Consider the following 23,039-nt stretch of genomic DNA (forward strand, 5'->3'; position numbering starts at 1 on the left):
AGCAAATTAAGTGACATAAAATCTAGAAATTCTGAAAAGCATAGCTGCTTCATTTTCTATCATATTGCTTTGGCTAAAGGTGTTTATGTTCATTTTGCAGTCACTCAGAATTGAACAAATAAGTGAACCAGTACACATACTAATAAGCATTTATCCTGAGGATGTTCATTTTGTCATGAGTCAACACTCATACTGCTTTGTGCCTCCTTAAACGATAATCTGCTGATTTTCTCCATCTTTGAGTCTTACTGTATTCAGCCTTCCCCATTCAGTCATTCTTGCCCAGGAGATTAAGGTCAGGTAGCAAATGCCTCCTTCCTCCGTCATTTAATTGATTACACTGGTGTGACAGTTCAATCCCTCCTTCATCTTGAAAAGTGGCCTTGTGTTAGATGGTAATTCTGTGGAGGAAAAAAACAAAAAGAGAAAAAGCCAATTAACCTTCAGAAAATGATGGTACAACTTGTGTTTCTGCACACCTGATTATTTTCTAAGCAGCAAAATTTTCAATTTATTAAGCCTTAGGTGGGTAAGTGATGTCTTTACAAACAGAGAATGTGAGATACCATTTTTCAGTGGCTCTGTGACAATCACAAACACTGGGAGAGATTGAGGTAATGAGCAGCTATGAGAACCACAGATCTGAGTTTCAAACACGAGATGCTCTGTCTGCACATGCTCTACATTGCTATTTAGAGAGATAACTCTAACATGTAACTCCAAAAGGTGGAATTCAGACCTCGTCCCAAAGACCTGGGTTACAATTGTAGGTCAGACCGAAGTATTCAGTATAGATTAGCTACTGTGTATAGCACCTTTATGCACCGTAACTCAGTTATCATTCAAAACAGCCTATCAAGACCCAGGAAGATGGGCTCCAATTTACAGATTAGGTCACTGAAGCTTGGAGAATTATGACTTGATGAAACTCACATTAAGTGCCAGATGGAATTAAAATGGACTTCCCACGTGGCACTAATGGTAAAGAACCTGCCTGCCTAAAGCAGGCAGACATAAGAGATGCAGGTTCAATCTCTGGGTTGGGAAGATCCCCTGGAGAAGGAAATGGCAAACCCACTTCAGTATTCTTGTCTGGAGAATCCCATGGATGGAGGAGGCTGGCGGGCTACTGTCCATGGGGTCACAAAGTGTTAAACATGACTGAAGCAATTTAGCATGCATTCATGGAGTTAAAATCCGAAATCAACCCATCATTGATTCAGGATACTATGGTAAGAATTCACCATAGCAGTCTTCAGCGTTTATTGGAGCGCATCTTCCCTGAGACCTAATATAACAAAATTAACTTCTGCTTTGACTTGCCTTAGATTTTCACAAGTGACACAAGCAAAAGGCAGAGGGGAAGAAGGATCATAAGAAGGCTGCAAACATGTATCCTGAGGATGCATCCCCAGAGCACTACTCAGCAGCCAACCCATTCTCAGCTTCAGTGACAGGAAGCCACCATATACTCTGATCATGGTGTCTTAACATCTGCTAGTGGCCATGCCTCCTTCTGTTCCTTGCTACAGAACCCTGACTCTAGATACGTATTTCCAATAGGTGTATAGGACCTTACAAAATACTGGATCTCAAGACAGGTGTACCCACCTTTTCACTGTCTCTGGATTAAGGTGTGTGCGTGTGCTAAGTCATCTCCATTGTGTCCGACTCTTTGAGACCCTATTGGACTATAGCCCTCCAGGCTCCACTGTCCAAGGAATTCTCCAGGCAAGAATACCAGAGCAGGTTGCCATGCCCTCCTCCAGGGGATCTTCCCAACCCAGGAATCAAACCTGTGTCTTTTATGTCTCCTGGATCAAGGTAGGAAAACCTATTTTTTAGTGTCCCAGTGTGGGAAGAAGGACATTTTTTTTTTTTCTCATTTTCTGAGATCACTGGTAAGTTTCTCACTGAAACGATTTTAGGGGAAAAAAACAAAAAAATCCTGGGGAGGATGCAATTTTCCAGATATTTCTAAACTTTCACACCACTAACTCTGGGATTAATCACACGAATATCGTGAATCTTTTTTCGGTAACTAAGCACAGAACAATTTTCTAATCTCTGCTTTGCCATTTTCTTTATAATTGTGGGCTAGTGACATATGTTCCTTCATCTGTAAAATGGTGATAATATTAGCCTACTCTAGGGAGACTTTGTGAGAATAATAGAAGAAAAGCCTTTAAGTTCAGGTATAGCAGCCACCCCCATGGATGAAGGTTTCAGGGGATTTGGGAGGAATGGGAGGGAGCACAGTGGGAGTGGGATGATATAAGAACCTCAGAGAAAAAAGTTCAGCCCACCCCTCCCAAAGGATAGCATCCCACCTTCTCTTTCTGTCTTATGTTCAAGCTCTCTCTTATGATCTTCTCCCTGCAGGTCCTAGGGAACTACTGATTTCATGTTAAGAACACTAGCTTAAGATTTTGCTTGAGATTTTCACATTTCTATATATGCATTGCTGCTTTTAAGACTACACAAAATATGTGAATGCCATGACTGAAGATTCCTTCATTAAGGAAATTATAGTGATATGGAGCCTGTTGACTTTTCACCTTGGAGACCACCAAATATATTACCATCCACTTCCTGTTTTAGGCTTAGCTCATATAGCCGCCTATCAGTAAAGCAAAAGCTGGTCTCCAGGATAGATCATCTTGTCATTTCTTTCTTTTTGATGATTTTTTTTTCAAATAAATGGTTCTTTTTTGCTCATTTATTTATTGGCTGTGCCACACAGCAAGTGGGATCCTACTTTCCTGACCAGGAATGGGACCCACGCCCCCTGCAGTAGAAGCACAGAGTCCCAACCACTGGACCACCAGGGAATTCCCCACCCTGCCTTTCTTACATACCGTCAGCCTTATAGGAAATAAAGTAAGCCCACCACTGGAGAGCCAAGGAAAACAATAGAGACTAATCTCAACTGAACACCATTGTGGCAGAATTGTGAAAAAATAAAGCCACAACTTTACTGGATTTTAAAGGAAATTACATAGAGAAAAGCACATTTCTTTTTGTATACCCAAATAAATAACATGTAACTCTATTAGAAACTTTTACTAATAGTGAATGCCCACCCTCTTCTACTGAAAACATTTCATTTGCAGACAGTATGTATCAATGACTATAGGTCTTAAAGCACTGACAAAAACTCAAGATTCAAAATATAACAAGTTTGATTCAGTTTGTTTTAATCACAGATGCCAATGTTTTCAAAATGTTAGAATATCCTTTCATAGCAACCACTGTTTCAAAAAACAGACCTCTTAATTGTGTTTGTCTAAGAATTTAATGTGATAACCCTACTTTTTTAATTAAATAAAAATTCAGTATCTATATTGAATTTGATAATGATGTTTACCCATCAGTTCAGTTCAGTCACTCAGTCATGTCCGACTCTTTGCAACCCCATGAATTGCAGCACGCCAGGCCTCCCTGTCCATCACCAACTCCCGGAGTTCACTCAAACTCACCCACGTCCATCAAGTTGGTGATGCCATCCAGCCATCTCATCCTCTGTCGTCCCCTTCTCCTCCTGCCCCCAATCCCTCCCAGCATCAGAGTCTTTTCCAATGAGTCAACTCTTCGCATGAGGTGGCCAAAGTACTGGAGTTTCAGCTTTAGCATAAATATAGCCAAATAACAACGGTCTCCTTTTTCTAGAAACAAGACAAAAGATATACTTGTCAAGTGTAAAATCTGATAATTTTTAGTTTAGCTTCACAAGTCTTAAAAATAACCTGGGACTTCCCTGTAGGTCCAGTGGTTAGGACTCCACTTCCCAGCGCAGAGGGTACAGGTTTGATCCTTGGTCAGGGAGCTAAGATCCCACAGGCCTCAAAGCCAAAAACCCAAAACATAAAACAAAAGCAATATTGTAACAAATTTAATAGACTAAACATGATCCACATCAAAAAAAGTGTTTATATAGCTATGGCTGATTCATGTTGATGTTTAGCAGAAACCAGCACAATAATTGTAATAATTGTAAAACAATTATTCCTCAATTAAAAATAAATAAATTTTTAAAAAATCTTTTTAAAAAAATGACCTAGACTAGATGATTACATATTCATTTACCTCTTCCTTTCCAACCATCTACTTTGTCTCATAGGCCAGATCCCTGCACACTTTCAATCTTTTTCATGAATATGTTAAAAGGGCTGGTGTTTCAGTAATCTCAACCCCTCTCTATGTGTTTCCATTCACCTTTTCAACAATTCCCTCGTGGCTCAGCTTGTAAAGAATCCGTCTGCAATGTGGGAAAACTGGGTTCGACCCCTGGGTTGGGAAGATCCCTTGGAGAGGAGAAAGGCTACCCATTCCAGTATTCTGGCCTGGAGAATTCCAGACTGTGTACTCCATGGGTTCACAAAGAGTCAGAGGTGACTTTCACTTTCACTTATTTTCAACAATTAGCCAATTAATGATCTGTTCATCTCCAAGTCACTATTGAAGTACCCCATAAACCAGCAGTTGTACTTTTGAGTCAATATATTACCCTCATTCCTTCTCTGCTAGACTCTAAATAAGAAGTCATTCAAATTCAGTTCAGTCACTCAGTCGTGTCCGATTCTTTGGGAATGGCAGCACGCCAGGCCTCCCTGTCCATCACCAACTCCCAAAGTTTACCCAAACTCACGTCCATCGAGTCGGTGATGCCATCCAGCCATCTCTTCCTCTGTCGTCCCCTTCTGCTCCTGCCCCCAATCCCTCCCAGCATCAGGATCTTTTCCAATGAGTCAGCTCTTCGCATGAGATGGCCAAAGTATTGGAGTTTCAGTTTCAGCATCAGTCCTTCCAATGAACACCCAGGACTAATCTCCTTTAGGATGGACTGGTTGGATCTCCTCTTTCAGATTAGGGAATATTATTTCCAAAAGACAGCCATCAAAGGAGTGTTTCATAGCCTTCAAAAATCTACATCAAATTTGTAAAACTTTGATTGTGAAGTATTAATTAAGCACTATCATTGCAAAGTACCATTACAAAGTGGCAAAAATCTATGCACAGCATATACACAAATGCATATGAGTAAAATAATCAGATACATAAATAGAAGTTATTTTGGTAGATAGTTGTGTGCATGTGTGCTTAATATTTTTGGCAGCTCAGCATCAACTTATCCTTTCTATAAAACACAAATTTTCTTTTGGAGAATGACTTCTTTCCAGTGGTATTGTTTTGGTGGTGGATTAGTCTCTAAGTCGTGTCTAACTCTTGCAAGCCTGCCAGACTCCTCTGTCCATGGGATTCTCCAGGCAAGAATACTGGAGTGGGTTGCCATTTCCTTCTCCAGGGGACCTTCCCAACCCGGGGATCAAACCCAGGTCTCTTGCATTGCAGACAGATTCTTTACTAACTGAGGGAACAGTGAATCCCATGCCTGCCTCTCACTAGGAATGTCAAATAAACCAGCATTCCTCACACTTTCAAGAGTCAGAAGCCCAGGGAATCAGCTAGTGTCTTCCAGGATTTGCATGTTATGTTAGAGATTCTGGGATGAAGGAAACTTGAAATCATTCTTTCCAGCTATGGTTCCCTGACATGATTGTGCCTTGTCTGGAAACATTCTCAGCCCTTCAGAGCAGCCTTAAGTAGTGACTATTACCAACCCCTGTTCTTAGCTTTCCAACTAATTTACTGAGCTCATGGTCAATTTCCAAGAGATTCCCTTCTAAAATTGCCCAAAGTCAGTTTCTGTTGACTACAATCCAAGAATTCTAACCATTCAGTTACTGATGAAACAAACTCTAAATCAGAACACAATTAAATATATTATTTAATTTGGGGCAATGAGTATATATGGATAGATGCATCTTGTTGATCAATGAGTAAAGAGGATTCAGGGAAGTTGAATTTGCAGGCAGGAAGGCTGCCATGAACTCTCTCCAGGGGAAATGACAAGTGCTAAGAAAACATCTTTTCCAGGCATGACACACACAAACAAGTATCTAGTGATATATTCTGAAATTTCGTTAACAGGGGTTTTCAGTGTATATTGCAACCCACTTCAGTATTCTTGACTGGAGAATTCCATAGACAGAGGAGCCATAACCCATGGAGCCGCAAAACATTCGGACACGACTGAGTAACTAACACTTATTCCAACAGCAACGAAGTGAGTTACCTCCCTGTGTTGAAAAATTTTGTATTTTATGCAACCAGTTTAAAAAACATTTCATCCAACTATTCAATGTATATGTAGCATATTATACTCAATGGCTCAGGAAATTTCATTGTTCACCCTTGCAATCTTTTTTAATAGTGACTTACTATCCTGATTCCCCTACATCACTCAGCAAAGAGGGGATTTCTTCGCTTTGTTGATCCAGAGCATTAACTTAATGTTGCAGAATTTAAAGTCTTTTCTTTTATAAACTTACAATATCCCTTCTCTCCCTGTGCTGTAAGTCTGATTTAATTATCTTCCAGAAATCAGTTTAGGTACTATTTTTGTCTTTGCTTGCCCTTAATCCTTATTTGATTAAAGTTACCACATTCTTAATTGGACTCCTCCATTAAGAGGAGTCCTCCATTCTAAATATCAAAGGCAACAGTGGGACTGCTGGGTTAGTTTTAACAGGCACCTTGGATTCAACAGACTTTTCTGGGATAATCAGGAAATTGATGTAATCTACAAAATGCCAATTCCTGTGTTCCATGCTCTCTGAGCTACCAAGCCCTCTCATCTCCTCCGAGCACTGGTCCCCTCCTCTGTCACAGTTCTAGCCAGCAAGCGAAGGGGGATATTTATAGGAATGAGGAGGGTGTATGAAACCGATTATCCTCATTCTAGAAGGCTGGAATCTTTTTCAATCTTGTAGGTCTTTGAAAGACTTCAAATACCATTTGATTGAAGCCCTGCAGTATTGGCAAGAAAGGGCCTCACTAAAAATTTCAGCAATTGAAAAGGCAAGAGAAAACCATAGATCCCTGTCAGCACATATTTTTAAAGAAAGTACATGTATCACTGTGATGCTTTTACCAATGACTGACCTTTAAGATGGTAGGAGAAATGGAGAAGGAAGGAGGGAAGGGAGAGAGAGTTGTCTTAGCTCCAAGAGGGAGCAATATTATAGCAAAAGCACTTTCCCACCAGCAGACATTTCCAGGGTTTCCATGAACACCAGGCACACCTGTAGCAGCAGGGGAAGACATTTCAACACTACCCAAAGTGTTAGTTTCCTGCAGGACTGTCATAACAAAGCATAACAAACTGAGTAGCTTCAAACAGAATATTTTTCTTTCACAGCTCTGGAATCTAGAAGTCTGATATCACAGTTGGCTCTTTCTGGAGGTTCCAAGGAGAACCTCTGTCCTGCCTCTCTCCTGGTTTCTTGTGCAGGCTGGTGGTTCTCGGTGTTTTTTGGTTTACAGCTCTACCACTCCAATCTGGCCCTCCGTTGTCACATGGCACTCTCCTCACGTGTCTCTGTGTCCCTGTGTACAAAGCTGCTTCCTCTTATTAGGATACTCGTCATTGAATTAGGGCCCCACCAGAACCCAGGATGACCTCATCTTTATTTGATTTCCTTGTCAAAGGCTCTGTTCCCAAATAAGGTCACATTCATGGGTACCAGGGGTTAAGACGTCAACATATCTTTTTGGGAGATGCAATCAACCCACAATACCCTCTATAATTCTGACACAAAGTAGCCTTGTACTACTGCTTAGCTATTCTGTGCTCCTCTTTGTATATTCAATTCTTTTTTTTTTTAATTTTGCTGTACAGGGTCTTAGCTGTGGCATGCAGGATTTAGTCCTCTGACCAGGGATCGAACCCATGTGCCCCTGCCGGGGCAGCACAGAGTCTTAACCACTGGACAACCAAGGAAGTCCCTATTCCACCCTTTACTGAACTGGTTCTCAGTCACTGTGGGCCTTGCATGGATATGCCTTCGTATTTTAATTTAAATCTTATAGAGGAGAAGACAATTTGCTGTGAAAAAGAGGGAGGAATATTATCTGGATAAAGACTGTTGGTTCACTAGAGCAGGGGTCCCCAACCTTCAGTATCTCATGCTGATGATCTGAGGTGAAGGTGATGATGTAATAATAATAGAAATAAAGCACACAATAAATGCAATTAGCTTGAATCATCCCAAAACCATCTCCTTCCTCCCAGTCCATGGAAAAATTGTCTTCCCTGGTGCCAAAAATGTTGGAGACCACTGCACTAGAACACACAAGAAGTTTTGCCTTGTGTGAATACATGAGAAGGAGTTCTGGGCAAGCAGTAAGTCCACCCAAACAGACACCACTGGAGCAAATCAGTGAGCAGTGTGATAAAGGGGCAGACATTCCTGGACCCCATGAAGTGTCACTAAGTAGTAATAGCAACTGCACTGCAATCGATGCTTGTCGTGTTGTTGGGAGACCCTCAACCTCCTGCACTGTGCTGTCAGTCTAGAACGCAAGAATGTTAAGAACCTCTGTTCTCAGTGTTGAGTGTAGATCAAAGGCTCCAACTCTAGCACCTCTGCCACTGAATAATCATAATTTACCAGGTGCTTAACTCAGTACATTGTCTAAAGATGAGACTTTCAGACCCATAAAGAAAATGATTTGGGGTAGCTGAGAACTTTTACAAATTTACTCAGTGATTTGTTTCATGTATACAGGGAAAAGATGGGCTTCCCAGGTGGCACTGGGGTAAAGGACCACCTGCCAGTGCAGCAGATGTAAGAGACGAGGGTTCGATCCCTGGCTCAGGAAGATCCCCTGGAGGAAGAAATGGCACCCACTCCACTTTTCTGGCCTGGAGAATCCCATAGACAGAGGAGCCTGGGAGGCTACAGTCCATGGGGTTGCAAAGAGTCAGACACCATTGAAGTGACTTAGCATGCATTCACACGTAGGTAAAGCAACCCCACCCAGGGCTCAGATAAAATCACCCAGTGTCACTGGAAAAAGAAAAACTGATCTCAAGAATATGAATCTTCAGAATCCATCTATAGCTACTGGAGGGTACTTAGAAGGCGTTGCCCAGGCTGTAACTCCCAGCAAGTTGCTGAGGAGCCAGAAATCCTGTCACTGGGGATTTGCTCTGAAGATGTGTGAAGAGCTGCCAGACACAATACAAAACCCACCCCCATGTAACAGCTATCATCAGATAGTTTTCCAGCCAAGAAAGAGAGAAAGGGACCTATCTGGGACACATAACGAAAAGAAAGGCAAAAGAGACCCAAATAATGTCACCCATTCGTAGCTGTGCCAGGGGGCTGGTCTTATAACTCTTCTCCCCATGAAGCTTCTGCTCAGCATGTCCCTAGCTGACATTTTCCATAACTTGGATCATGGAGGGGAATCCTTGAAGTAGGAGATCTGCACAAATATTCTCTCAGAGAAAGTTCATGCTCAGTGAAGAGAAATGAGGGAAAGAATAGAGATCTGGGGAAAAGGAAAAATAACATGCTCTGGTTTTGCTCCAAAGATCAGCTTCCTCATCCTTCTGCTACCCTAACCTGCTGACTGCCGAGTCCTGTGAGTCTGATCCTGAAAGGCCACGTAAACATTAGGCCGTAAAATGAGAGTCGAGGTCCCATCTTTCTGTCTTCCACACGAGATCCAGGTGGTCTTCCACAGCTCCGCACAGTCCATAGCAAAGCTACTCAGGAAGACACTCCCACACTCCGCTGAGAAGCTGTTTTAAGCGCAGAGATATCAGCTAAATGCCAGCAAGAGCCTCATGAGTTTAGAGATGAGAGGAGGACTCTGGAAATGTGAAGGGTGCCAGATCTCACCTGTCCTCACCTTTCCTTCTCTCACCTTTGGAAATCTCCTCCCTACTTTTCCCTACAAAATCCTCCAGCCAGAACTTCCAGGCCACTATGCTGAGGCTATAACCAAGGTAGCATGCTGTCTTCCACAGGACAGCCTTGTACTGCCGAGTTAGTGATGCTTTTTGGTACTGAGGTGCAGTGAGATCATTTTGTGGCAAAGATCAATAGTCATTTCCCTCTTCTCACCTGGGCACACATCTGGAACTCCCCTCCCAGCTCCCTCATAGTTACAGCCACAAGACTGAATTCTAATTAGTGGATTATGAGGGCTGAGCCGCAGTGGGAAGTCTGGCCTGTGAAACTCCAAGCACAGTAATCTTCACTCTTTCCCCATCCACTAGTCTGATGTAACAAACATAAACACCTGGAAAGCCACGTGGGGTGGATTGCAGAGCCACAAGATGGAAGGAGCCTGGGTCCCTGAATCACCACTAGGAGCCTTCAATCAAACCATTTCGGGTGTCACACAAGTGAGAAGTAAACTTCTATTGTCTTTGAGTGATTCTACATTCTTTACTCAAATTTGTTTGTTACAGCGGTAGATCTTAGTCAATCTTCTTTCTGAGGTGCCCACCATAGAGGCCATGTGCTTTCTTATTCCATCTATCACTAGAGCTTCTGAAACAATAAAGATGGTATAAGAGAACCTGTTCCTTATTGGTGATAAAACTTTACTCAACAACAGGATTTTACATTATTGTACAGAGGAAATAGGCCAGCTTTAGAGTCACACTGAGTTTGATCCTTTTCCAAAGTATTCTGCCCAAGTGATCAATATCAGCTCACTTTATTTCTATGACCCTAAACACTTCTCTGTAATTGGGATCACTAGTTCTAATTAAATATTAGGACAATGTCACAAAGCCTAACGTTTAAGGAGAAGAATCAAAGCATTTAGCACGGCATCTGGTACACAGTAGATCATCAGTCACTAGAAGCTATCATTATTATTTATATTTGTTAGCATTTACTTGATTGTACCCTTTAAGTATAGGACAGTATCTTATTCATGCTTCTATCTTCAACATCAAGCAAGAGTTCCTAGAAGTTATGGATTATGTCTAATTTATCTTTATAACCCCACATGCAGAACAGTGATGATTACGTCAATGAAAAGAAGCCCCCCTTTAGTTAATATTTTTTCACGAACTGTGACCTCCAAAGCAAGAATCATGTCTATACATCTTTCCCTAGAATTTGGAAGGGTGACCTGCACATAATAGGAACTCAACAACAATCATTAATAAACTAACTTCTTCCTGGTAGGCCAATGATGTCATTCTGGTCATAAGGCTAGTGGGAGACACTGACTGTTATATAGCAGATAAATTTGTGGGAGAATCTGGATTCCAAATCAATAGCAGCTTGAATTTCCAAAATCTCCTATACCAGGTATGTGGCATCACTCCCCACCACAAACAGAAAATTCATTCAAAAGGAAGCATTCTCCAGTTCCCACTTAAGACAAACAACGTAGCCTTCTCAGCTGCCTCACAAAGTTGTCCTGAAGGTCAAACACCATAATGGATGGGAAGTGATACACATATGGTTGCTGTTGTTTAGTCACTAAGTCATGTCTGACTCATTTGGGACACCATGGACTGTAGCCCACCAGGTTTCTCTGTCCATGGGATTCTTCAGGCAAGAATACTGCAGTGGGTTGCCATTTCCTACTCCAGGGGATCTTCCCAACCCAGAGATCAAGCCTGCATCTCCTGCATTGGCAGGCAGATTGTTTACCACTGAGCCACCAGAGAAGCCCAATATACATATATACAGGGACCCTATTATTGCTGTTATTGTTTTATCACAAAAGCCATCTTCTGTCATCTTTGTTATCAGTACTCTCATGGTCTAGATTCTTTCCCCTCATCTGGTAGGAGATTGCTTATCACATTCTTCCCCTGCCTGATACAGGACCGTAAAGTAAAATGCTACTATTAAGACAAATATATTACATAGTACATAAAGACAAACACCTTTGTTATTAAATCAACTTTTCTTGGAAACACACCCAGAAATGACTCATTTCTTAGAAAACAGGTTAAGAATGCATTTCATTTTGTCCAAGATAAGATTGTATCACACACAAGTCAGACTAGCAGGTGATAAGTCCATTTCACTTTCTCAAGTTGTTTCAACAATGAGTAGACCCACAGCCGGCTGCTGAAACGAAAAACAGGAATTGGGAGGAGAAAGGCAAAGAGTTGAAATGAGAAGAGTAGGGTGAAGCTAAGCTCTGACCAGCTGGAGGAAATGTAGCTCAGTTACCCTGCTGCTGCTGCTGCTAAGTCGCTTCAGTCTCGTGTCCGACTCTGTGCGACCCCATGCATATAAATAATTGCCCTGGTTACATTGAAAGGAGGTTAGAAATGTCACCAGGAGGGCTGCCAGGCTTAGGGCCAAACGACCCCTCAAAGTTACATTCCCTTGGGGGCTTTCTCCTTGAGCAAGGCCAAATCCTCCCCTTCATAGGTTCTGATACTTCATGTTCTAAGTGTTCTTAGAGTAACGGAAAGTGGGGTCTGGCTGCTTGCCACTCAAAAGTCAGTGAAGAGGCAAGGTTAATGGAAAGGAAAGTTTGCTTTAGTTTATATGCTGGCAGTTGGGGGAAAGGGGAATATTCCTGTCCAAAGGCAAGTCCCTTACCTCCCCACTGACAATTAGTGGGCAAGAGCTTTTATAGGCTGAGGGAGGGGGCTGCATGCAGAAACAGCACAGTCAGCTCTGACAGTCATCTTGAAATTGGTCATTGGTGGTCTGACCAGCATCATCTTCATTGTTTTAAGTACAGTTAATCTTCAGCTCCAGGGTTGGTTTGTTTCCATTTCTTGAGGTCAGTTCTCACAATTGTAGCAGTTTATGTCATAGCTACAGTCTCATCATCAAGTAGTTAACTTCTCCCACCTGGTGGGGATTTCAGTATCTATAAGACAGCTCACAGGATATGGCTCAGAATATTATCTATACCCCATGAGAAGGAACTAAAGGTCCTTGACTATGCTTAATGAGTAAACTATTATTACTTGGTCTCCTTTGACTGTTTTCCTTTGTTTCTTCATGTTCTCACTTCTTTGATTAAACTTACTCTTTGGCTACAGTTTTTCTACAGATAAAAGGCAGGCAGAGGACACTGGGGACAAGGATCATAGGATCCTGCTCCTTCCTTAGCACACGTAAGTGAATTCATCTCTTGGGGATTTAAACTCATGGGATATTGAAGGATAAACAAAAAAGCCAGCATCTGCATTTACACTGAGCCATGTAGCATTCAAGATCCTCATGAATGTCTCCTCTAGCCAGCCCAGCCTCTCTGATTTTGAATACCACATGGAATACAGACTGAAAGTAATTTACTTTTAGCCTTGAAGCTAGTACGAGAATTCAGATTATAGGATTTCCGGCCATTCATCACCACAACAGGAACACACATGTCTCTAGAAATCAATGCATTAAGTTGGGGAAGATGGGTGCCTTCTGCCTTCCCAGCATAGAGTCTGAAAGATCAGTACCAACATAGACCTCTCTTGATTCCCTGCATCCAACACTCACTTGTCCTTTACTCCCTCCCCCACACTTGGATGTCATATCTTTTCTCATTCTTCATCATGTTAATAAGGTCAAAAAAGGTTCTTAAGACTCATGGTGGTTGTATGTGAAATGTTTTATTTCTAAAGTTAATATTGCCAATTGTTGTTGTCATTGTTCAGTCCCTAAGTCACGTCTGACTCTTGGCAACCCCATAGACTGCAGCACACCAAGTCTGTCCTCCACTATCTCCCAGCGTTTGCTCAAATTCATGTCCATTGAGTCAGTGATGCCATCCAACTGTCTCTTCCCTGGCCACCCACTTCTCCTTTTGCCTTCAATCTTTCCCAGCATCAGGGTCTTTTACAATGAGTCAGCTCTTCGCGTCAAGTAGCCGAAGTACTAGAACTTCAGCTTCAGCATCAGTCCTTCCAATAAATATTTAGGATTGATTTCCTTTAGGATTGACTGGTTTGATATCCTTGCTGTCCAAGGGACTCTCAAGAGTCTTCACCAGCACCACAATTTGAAAGCATCAATTCTTTGGCATTCAGCCTTCATTATGGTCCAAATCTCACATCCATACATGGCTACTGGAAAAATCATAGCTTTGACTATACAGACCTTTGTTGGCAAAGTGATGTCCCCGCTTTTTAATATGCTGCTGTAGCTTTTCTTCCAAGGAGCAAACATCTTTTAATTTCATGGCTACAGTCACAGTCCACAGTGATTTTGGAGCCCAAGAAAATAAAATCTGTCACTTCTTCCACTTTTTTCCCCTTGAAATGATGGGACCGGATGCCATGATCTTAGTTTTTTGAATGTTGAGTTTCAAACCAGTTTTTTCACCCTCCTCTTTCACCCTCATCTAGAGGCTCTTTACTTCCTCTTCACTTTTTGCCATTAGAGTGGTATCATCTGCATATCTGAGATTATTGATATTTGTCCTGGCAATCTTGATTCCAGCTTGTGATTCATCCAGCCCAGCGTTTTGCATGATGTACTCTGCATATAAGTTACATAAATAGGGTGACAATATATACCCTTGTTGTACTCCTTTCCCAATTTTGAACCAGTCCATTGTTCATTGTCTGGTGCTAACTATTGCTTCTTGACATGTATACAAGTTTATCAGGAGACAGGTGAGGTAGTCTGGTACACTTATACCTTCAAGACTTTTCCACAGTTTGTTGTGATCCACACAGTCAAAGGCTTTAGCATTGTCAATGTAGCAGAAGTATATCTTTTTCTGGAATTCCCTTGCTTTTTCTATGATCCAACAAATGCGGGCAATTTGACCACTGGTTCCTCTGCCTTTTCTAAACCCAGATTGTACATCTGGAAGTTCTCAGTTCACATACTACTGAAGGCTAGCTTGAAGAATTTTGAGCAAAACTTTGCTAGTATGTGAAATGAGCACAATTGCATGGTACTTTGAACATTCTTTGGCATTGCCCTTCTTTGGGATTAGAATGAAAACTGATTTTTCCAGTCCTGTGGCCACTGCTGGGTTTTCCAAATATGCTGACATATTGAGTGCAGCACTTTAACAGCATCATCTTTAAGATTTTAAATAACTGTGCTGAAATTCTGTCACCTCCACTAGCTTTGATTGTAGCAATGCTTCCTAAGGCCATAGGACTTCCCATGCAAGAATGTCCAGCTCCAGGTGAGTGACCACATCATCATGGTTATCCAGGTCATTAAGACCTTTCTTATATAGTTTTTCTATGTATTTTTGCCTCCTCTTCTTAATCTCTTCTGCTTCTGTTATGTCCTTACCATTTCTGTCCTTTATCATGCCCATTCTTACATGAAATATTCCCTTGATATCTCCAGTTTTCTTGAAGAGATCGCTAGTCTTTCCCATTCTATTGCTTTCCTCTACTTCTCTGCATTGTTAATTTAAGAAGTCTTTCTTATCTCTCCTTGCTATTCTCTGGAACTTTACATTCAGTTGGCATGGCTTCCCAGATGGTGCAGTGTAAAGAATCTGCCTGTGCAGGAGATGCAAGAGATGAGGGTTCAATCTTTGGGTCGGAAAGATCCCCAGGAAGAGGAAGTGATAATCCACTCCAGTATCGCAGCCCAGAAAACTCCATGGACAGAGTCTGGCAGGCTACAATTCATGGCATTGCAAAGAGCTGGACACAACTGAGCAACTAAGCACAGGCATACACAGTATTGCTATTACACAATCTTAAGGACCATGCGATGTTTTCATTCAAGTTGTCACCTCTGCTTAGAGGAACTGGTGTTACTTTTCCTTGGGGAAGAATATATTTGGCCTGTTTTTGATGCAAATACTAATCATTTGATGGTCGCATCTGCAAATCCTGAGGTATTCAACTTTCTTCTAGGAGACAAATATTCTTTTTATTAAGATGACTTAATAAGCACAAATTCCTTGACAAAAGGAAGTCTGAAATGGCAGATTTTGTAACTAAAATAACAACTGGTACCTGAGGCACAGGCAGGTTGCTGAAATAACACTAGACTGGGATTCAGAATACTGGCTCCTTGATCTGGTGCAGCCAGTACAGCTCTGGGAAGTCTTTGTTTTTTTCACACTTTCATCCTAGTTCCTTATCTAAACAATGAGAGAGCTAGATGAGATCCTTTCCAGGGCTCTTTTCTGCTCTAAATTCTTATGATGCTAAGATACTACAGTAGTGTACTACTGAGAAACACTGCTAAGATGAGAGAAAGAAAAGAGCTACCAGTGATGACTTCTTTGCCAAGTCCCAGGCATTTTTCACATACCATCTCATCCTGTCCCCAAAAGCATCCTGTGAGTGGGTCTTATCATCATCTGCATTTTGAAGATAAAGAAACTAAGGCCCAGAGATGTCACACGATTTGCCCAGTGTTATGGATTAAACATTTGTGTCCCCCAAAACACATATGTTAAAGCTCTAACCCTCAACGTGATGATCTTTGGAGGTGGGGCCTTGGGGAGATGATTAGGCTTAGATGAGGTTATGAGGGTGAGGTCCTCATAATAGGATTAGTGCCCTTAAAAGGAAAGACTCCCCCTCCCCCAAATCCTCTCCCCTCGACCTGACCCTCCCCTCCTACCATGTGTGGACATAACACAAAAAGTAGGTAGTTGTCTGCACAACAGGCAGTGACTCCTTGTCGTGTTGGTTGTTTAGCTGCTAAGTTGTATCTGACTCTTTTCCAACCCCATGGACTGTAGCCTGCCAGGCTCCTCTGTATGTGGGATTTCCTAGGCAAGAATACTGGAATGGATTGCCATTTCCTACTCCAGGGGATCTTCCTGACCCAGGAATCAAATCCATGTCTCCTGCATTGCCAGGTGGATTCTTACCACTGAACTACCAGGGAACAGGAACCAAATCAGCCAGCACCTTGACCTTGAACTTCCAATCTCCAGAATGATAAAAAATAAATGCCTACTGTTTAAACTACCCAGTCTGTGGTATTCTGTTAAAGCCAGCCGAGCTAAGACACCTAACGCCCTATAGTTAGTACCACATCTGAACCCTGTGCTAAAATTAGAGGCCAAATAAAACTCCATAAATGTCTGAAGAAACTGTCCCCAGGGCGATCAGCTATATGTCAACAGTTCCCATTCTTGGGTCCTGCTACTCTGAAGGAAGGACTAAAATTATTGTCAGGGCTAACCCTACCCCCGATGTGGCAAATGACCTGATCGGAAGGACAGGCATCTGGGGGCAACCTTGTGCAACAGTATCTCATTGACCCTGCAATTAGTAAGCAGGGCACCTGCTAAACCATTAGTTCAAAAGTCCATTCTTCTGGAACAAGCACTGCCCTCTCCCCAGGGCTTTCTTTCAAACCATAAACTTCACTGGATTAGGAGACAGATGCTCCAGGTGAGCTGCCCATTGGCCCACTAGGTGCAATTGGCAAGACAAGAGAACACAAATGATAACAGGAGAGAAGGAGGCGATTGGGAGGAGAGAACTGACAAGAGGGAAGAAAGAGAAGGAGGGGGAGGGCAGATGAAGACAACCTCTTACTTCTCCCTTGCTGAGACCAACCTGAGAGCAGATGATTCTGCTCCAGGCTTAAGTGCAGATGTTAATGCCATTATTTATAGCTGCTGTTGTTGTTCAGTAGCTAATTTGAGTCCAAATCTTTGTGACCTCATGGACAGCAGCACGTCAGGCTCCTCTGTTTTTCACTATCTCCTAAAGTTTGCTCAAATTCATGTCCATTGAGTCCATGATGCCATCCAACCAACCTCATCCTCCGTCACCCGCTTCTCCTCTTGTCTTCAATCTTTCCCAGTGTCAGGCAGGGTCTTTTCTGATGAGTCAGTTCTTCACATCAAGTGCCCAAAGTATTGGAGCTTCAGCTTCAGCATCACAGTCCTTCCAATGAATATTCAGGGTTGATTTCCTTTAGGGTTTTCCTTTAGGGTTGCACCTTGCAGTCCAAGGGACTCTCAAGACAGTCTCCCAAACTAGGAAGCTGCACTCACATGGGAAGGGTACCAGAAGAAGCAGGGAGCCATGATGGAGGGGACATTACGACAGCAGATGGTGGCCACACAAGCTGTGGCGGCAGCTTTTTCAGAGCAGATTCTGTTCTTTTTTCATGGCATCTGTTTCCCAGTTAGTTGAGCCTCAGGTCTGCTGACGCAGCTCCACTAGAATCCAAGTGGGTCTGGGGCTGTTCATTTGCATCTGGACCCCTCAGCCCTGGGGCAGACTGCATTGAGCTCAGGCAGAAAATGGAATTTCCCCTTCCTGCCTCATTAAAGGAACTGTCTAAATTCACTTCTCTAACTGAAGCGATTGGGGCTGAATTTAGCCTTGAGCAGTAATGAGCAAAGGTATAAAGTTCCATGATCCTTCCTACGTCTCAGTTAACAAATGCACTGAAGAAAGAAATCTCTACACACATCCTTACTCAGGGAGAGGGGGCGGATATGTGATTCCATCTGCCATCTCACATGCTAAGGGCCATGGGTGGCAGTCATTTCTAAGCCACCATTTTTAAAAGCTGTTTACAGGTCATATTTTACACGTTTGCTCCACAAAGCATATCACTGGACACCAGGCAGAATACCATGGGTCACAAATACAGATACATCTGTCTTTGTGTTCCTGAGTGCTGAGTTGTTTCAGTCGTATCCAATTCTTTGCAACCCTATGGACTGTAACTCGCCAGACTCCTCTGTCCATGGGAGTCTACAGGCAAGAATACTGGAGTGGGTTGCCATGCCTTCCTCCCAGGGATCTTCCCGACCCAAGGATCAAACCTATGTCTCATATCTCGTGCACTGGCTGGGGAGTGTTCTTTACCACTAGCGCCTCCAGGGAAGCCTCCTCACTGTCTTTAGATGCATTAATGTTCAAGGGAGCAAGCCTTTCTAGAGGTTTCATCTGGAATATCCAGATAATGCAGTTGCCACTTTAATGAGATGTTTCTTACAACATCTCTCTAATCCCTTCTCCATCTCCCATGTGTTGATCCAGATTTAACTTCAGCTTCTTCAGCTCTACCTCCGGCACTAGATTTATCGCTCAAGTTTGGACGGTAAGGAGGAAAGTACGAGAATGAGATCAGAGGTCTTACCAAACCTCACTGCCCCAAAGCACAATGAGCCACTTTTGGCAGCCTGGCCAGTCCAACAGGAAGGCCAGCGGCCGAGGAACAGTGCCAAGCTTTAGCTAAGCACTCAAGTGTTGAAAAGTTTCATGCGAAAATCCTGAAGCAGGGCAGTGGAATTTTCAGGGAGTGGAGCCCCCTGACTCCTGCCCCTGAAATTGTGTTTATGGGATGCTTTCTGGCTCCCAGAAAACCCGGCTCAGTTTCCATCAGGCAAACAGAAATGAGCGCAAACTTTCCACTACCCCCATCCTCCCCATGGAGGGTTTGCAACAGGCTCTGACTCCTCTCACTTCCTGCCTGAGCACAAGCTCTCAACACCCTCTGCTCCACACGGGAGGTGGGTGGCAAACAGCCAGAATCTGGGAGGTCAGGGGAGCTGAGACACAAGCGGAGACCTGGTGTCCTGCGCACTAGGAACATGGGCCCCACGAAGGGGAGAGAGGAGGTCTTAAATGCCCTTAGAGTTCAAGGTCCAGGCATTTCAACACACACGATGTCCACTTTCAGCATTTACTGATGAAAAATCCATGGGGGTTGGTGGGGACTGACGATGACACAAAGGCAGAGCCAGGACTAGAATTCAGATGACTCCATCCACTCCTCCTCACAGTCTCCTTGTTGCTGCAAGAACAGAGAAGAGAAAGGAATTAAAGAGGGTTCCTGGAGTGGAAAAGTTTGAGCATGGCCGGCTGAGGGTTTTCTGCAGCAGAAATTGTGGCATCTTCATCGGTTCTGCCCACAGCCCTCTCAAGGCATCTGGTTGGCTGTTCCCTGCCTCCTGGTGCCAGCTCTGAATGCGGGGGCAGCAGTAACGGAACTCAGCTGAGTGCCCAGGCGCAGAGAAAGAACCTCTGCATCCCAGGGCCTCTTGCTTGCGGGCTGGGCCGCCTGCAGCTACAGTGGAAATGTGTGGAAACAGAAAAAGGGAAGCTGTGGTTCGGCCTCAGCAGACCAAATGCAGAGAGGGAGCGTGAAGGGCTCTCAGCTAACCCACAGCTACAGGGCCCCTGCCCTCCCGCCTCCACAGCCACTGCTCAAAAGCCAGTGTGAAAGCAGGCGAATTTCCCTGCAGAAACTGTCCCGTTAACTCATTTTAAAACGGGGCTTTGAGAGTCTAAAAATAAAGACACGGTTTCTTCTGCTTTAGATTATGGACGGATAGGCAACACAAAACCTAGATTTTAAGCCAGGGGTCACGCCATCTTTAGAAAACAGGTATTCATGCTGAAAGGCTTCCCAGGTGGCACTAGTGGTAAAGAACCTGCCTGCCAATGCAGGAGATGTAAGAGACGGGGGTTCGATCGCTGGAGCGGGAAGCTCCCCTGGAGGAGGGCATGGCAACCCACGCCAGTATTCTTGCCTGGAGAATCCCATGGACAGAGGAGCCTGGAAGGTCACAGAGTCAAACATGACTGAAGCGACTTAGCACGCATTCATGCTGAAATCCAGGTCTCCAGTATTTTTCATGTGGGTCCTCCAGATGGTGTTGTTTTGTCCCTTCTGATGTGCTGAGATAACAGTAATCACTCTTTGTGACCCACGCCAGAGACCTCAGATATATTAGGCAGGGTACACGTTCCTATTCCCGCTTGACAGATAAATGAGGCTGAGAATTCCTGGCTGCGTGATTGGCCCTGGATCCTAAAGCTAATGGGTAACAGGGCTGTGATTCAAAACCAAGCCTGGGCCAGGAACCCGGCGGCTCTTTCCACCATCTCAGGTGCAATTGGATAAAGCTCACTTAATCCACTCAATCTTACTCTTTGCTGAGCACATAGGACTTCCCTGGTGGTCCACCAGTTTTGAGTCCACCTGCCAATGCAGGGGACATGGATTCGGTCCCTGGTCTGGGAAGACCCCACATGTAATGGGGCATATAAGCCCATGTGCCACAGCTACTGAGCCCATGTGCTGCAAGCACTGAAGCCTGCACACCCAGAGCCTGTACTCTGCAACGAGAAGCCACAGCAAAGAGAAGCCCATGCACCACAACCAGAGAGTAGGCCCTGCTCTTGCAACTAGAGAAAGCCCGTGCGCAACACTGAAGACCCAGAACAGCCCCAAAAAAGCCTAGCACATAGAAGCCCGGGACACCCATCAACTCCACACTCTCCTGGACTGCCGAGACTCAGCAAAGGTGAGCTCTCCTCCCACTGTCCCCTGAATGCTCACCAGAGACAGGTGAACTGCCTCCTATTCTCTGAGATACTTTAAAGCTCTTCTGATATGCCAATCAAGGACCTACTTTCTAAGTGTGCTCCCCATGCTGGCTACTAGCAGATGGGTTTCATCTTTCAGTAATATCTATACATTAGTGGCCATACCAGTGGGTTTACTTTAGATTTTAATCCTGCCCTTATATGCCCCAGGTGGCTCAATGGTAAAGAATCCACCTGCCGATGCAGGAGATGCACGTTCAATCTCTGGGTCACGAAGATCCCCTGGAGTAGGAAACGGCAACCCACTCCAGTATTTTTTCTTAGGAAGTCCTGTGAACGGTGTCCCTGGTGCCTCACATGGTAAAGAATTTGCCTGCAATACAGGAGACCTGGGTTCGATCCCTGGGATGGGAAGAACCCCTGGAGAAGGGAATGGCTACCCACTCCAGTATTTTGGCCTGGAGAAGTTCATGGACCGTATAGTCATGGGGTCACAAAGAGTCGGATACCACTGAGCTACTGAGCACAAATGCATAAGTAATCCTAGATAGAAGGAATCTAAGCTGTTTAATTTTCAATTCAGTATCACATAGAAAAATCATCTAGAATTAGGTCTTTAATAAATGTTTGATCTCTAATTGGAGATTGTGAAGATGATGATGATGATGACAGTAAAAAGGCCTGTAGGCTTTGTTCTATATAAGCGTCTAGAGTGCTTTACCAGAGTTATCTCTAGAGATTTCCCAATGAGTTTCAGTAGGGGACTCGGTGGACATGGGAGAGACAGTCTCTGCGGACTGGTTTTCTCTGAATATACTAGATAATGGTTAGTGTCTCCTCTCTCCCAGGACACTGGATGAGGTGGCAGAAGAGTCTCAGAGGCTGTGGGAGGCAGCAGGTCAGGAAGAGTGCCTGTTAGCACACAGAAGCATCACCTGCTCGCACAACAGGGAACCAACCATGTCTGAGTCACCGAGCTCGCAGCCAAGCTGACAGGCTGGAGAAAGAAATCAACAAAACCTTCCCGTCGATGCATGGACTGCTGGTTTCCCTGATAACATGCTGAGCATGACTCAAAGCGGGGAAGCCGGAGGAGAGAGTCGGGCCCCTGGGGGCAGCCAACTGCATGTCGGGGTCTTCTCCAAAAAGGCTCTGCAGCCTGTGATCAAGCCACAGATTACAGTCAGTATGATAGCACCAAGCCTCACTCACCAACAGTTAACAACCACAGTTGAGGTGTGAACATAGAACAAGGGCAGAGGTAATAGGTGTTAGAACTATGGGACACTCGAGCCAGGAGGGGACTTCCTCCACAAGACACTCAAGCCCAGGACTGTGAATACCTTTCAAAATGCTCCAAAACTGTTCCTCCAGGTATTCTACATCAGTCAAAAATTGCCCTTAGATTCTAAAGTATTAGATTTAAGTGACCATAAAGAAAGAATACAAATAGCTTCTGTTATGCATCAAGTCAATATATCATATATCCCAAACCAAGAGGCATTGCACTGATTCTGTCTTGCATTTAGGAAATTTGTTTTTTATTGCATCTATGGTTTGCTGAGTACTTTCAGGGGAAATATATAAAGCTTTGAAAGTACAGCACATGAAATTTATAAATTGGAAGTCTTTTTTACTGTTAAAATAATTTGAGACATATAAGCGATTGTGTATCAATGGCTTACCATCTTTTAAGAAGATGTACTTTTTTTAGAAATAAAATCTTCTTTAATATGAATACTTTCTGGCTTACTTTGGAAATGGGACACAGAAATTAACCCGCAGATTCACATTTCAACCATCTCTTGTCATTTTTGTTATTTTGTTCCATAGCTCATGGAGGTGAGGACTGGAAAAGAATTAAAATGTGCTTTTTGACTCATAGATCCTTATTCCATTTTAATTGCAGGTAAAGATGACACACTATGGCAAAGACATTTTATTACAATTCAGA

The 23,039-nt window shown here is 43.5% G+C and overlaps 1 long non-coding RNA gene across 1 annotated transcript; it reads right to left on the minus strand.

Annotated features, from left to right (window-relative positions):
• Nucleotides 1-6: 6 nt before the first annotated feature.
• LOC132346780 (uncharacterized) lies at nt 7-22,764 on the minus strand. Its single transcript, XR_009496732.1, has 3 exons — nt 19,322-22,764; nt 3,480-3,665; nt 7-401 (listed from the first exon to the last, which is right to left on the minus strand). It is a non-coding gene; the product is annotated as an uncharacterized lncRNA (long non-coding RNA).
• Nucleotides 22,765-23,039: the final 275 nt, after the last annotated feature.

Source organism: Bos taurus, chromosome 12 (genome assembly GCF_002263795.3).
Source record: "Bos taurus isolate L1 Dominette 01449 registration number 42190680 breed Hereford chromosome 12, ARS-UCD2.0, whole genome shotgun sequence".
Classification (NCBI taxonomy): domain Eukaryota; kingdom Metazoa; phylum Chordata; class Mammalia; order Artiodactyla; family Bovidae; genus Bos; species Bos taurus.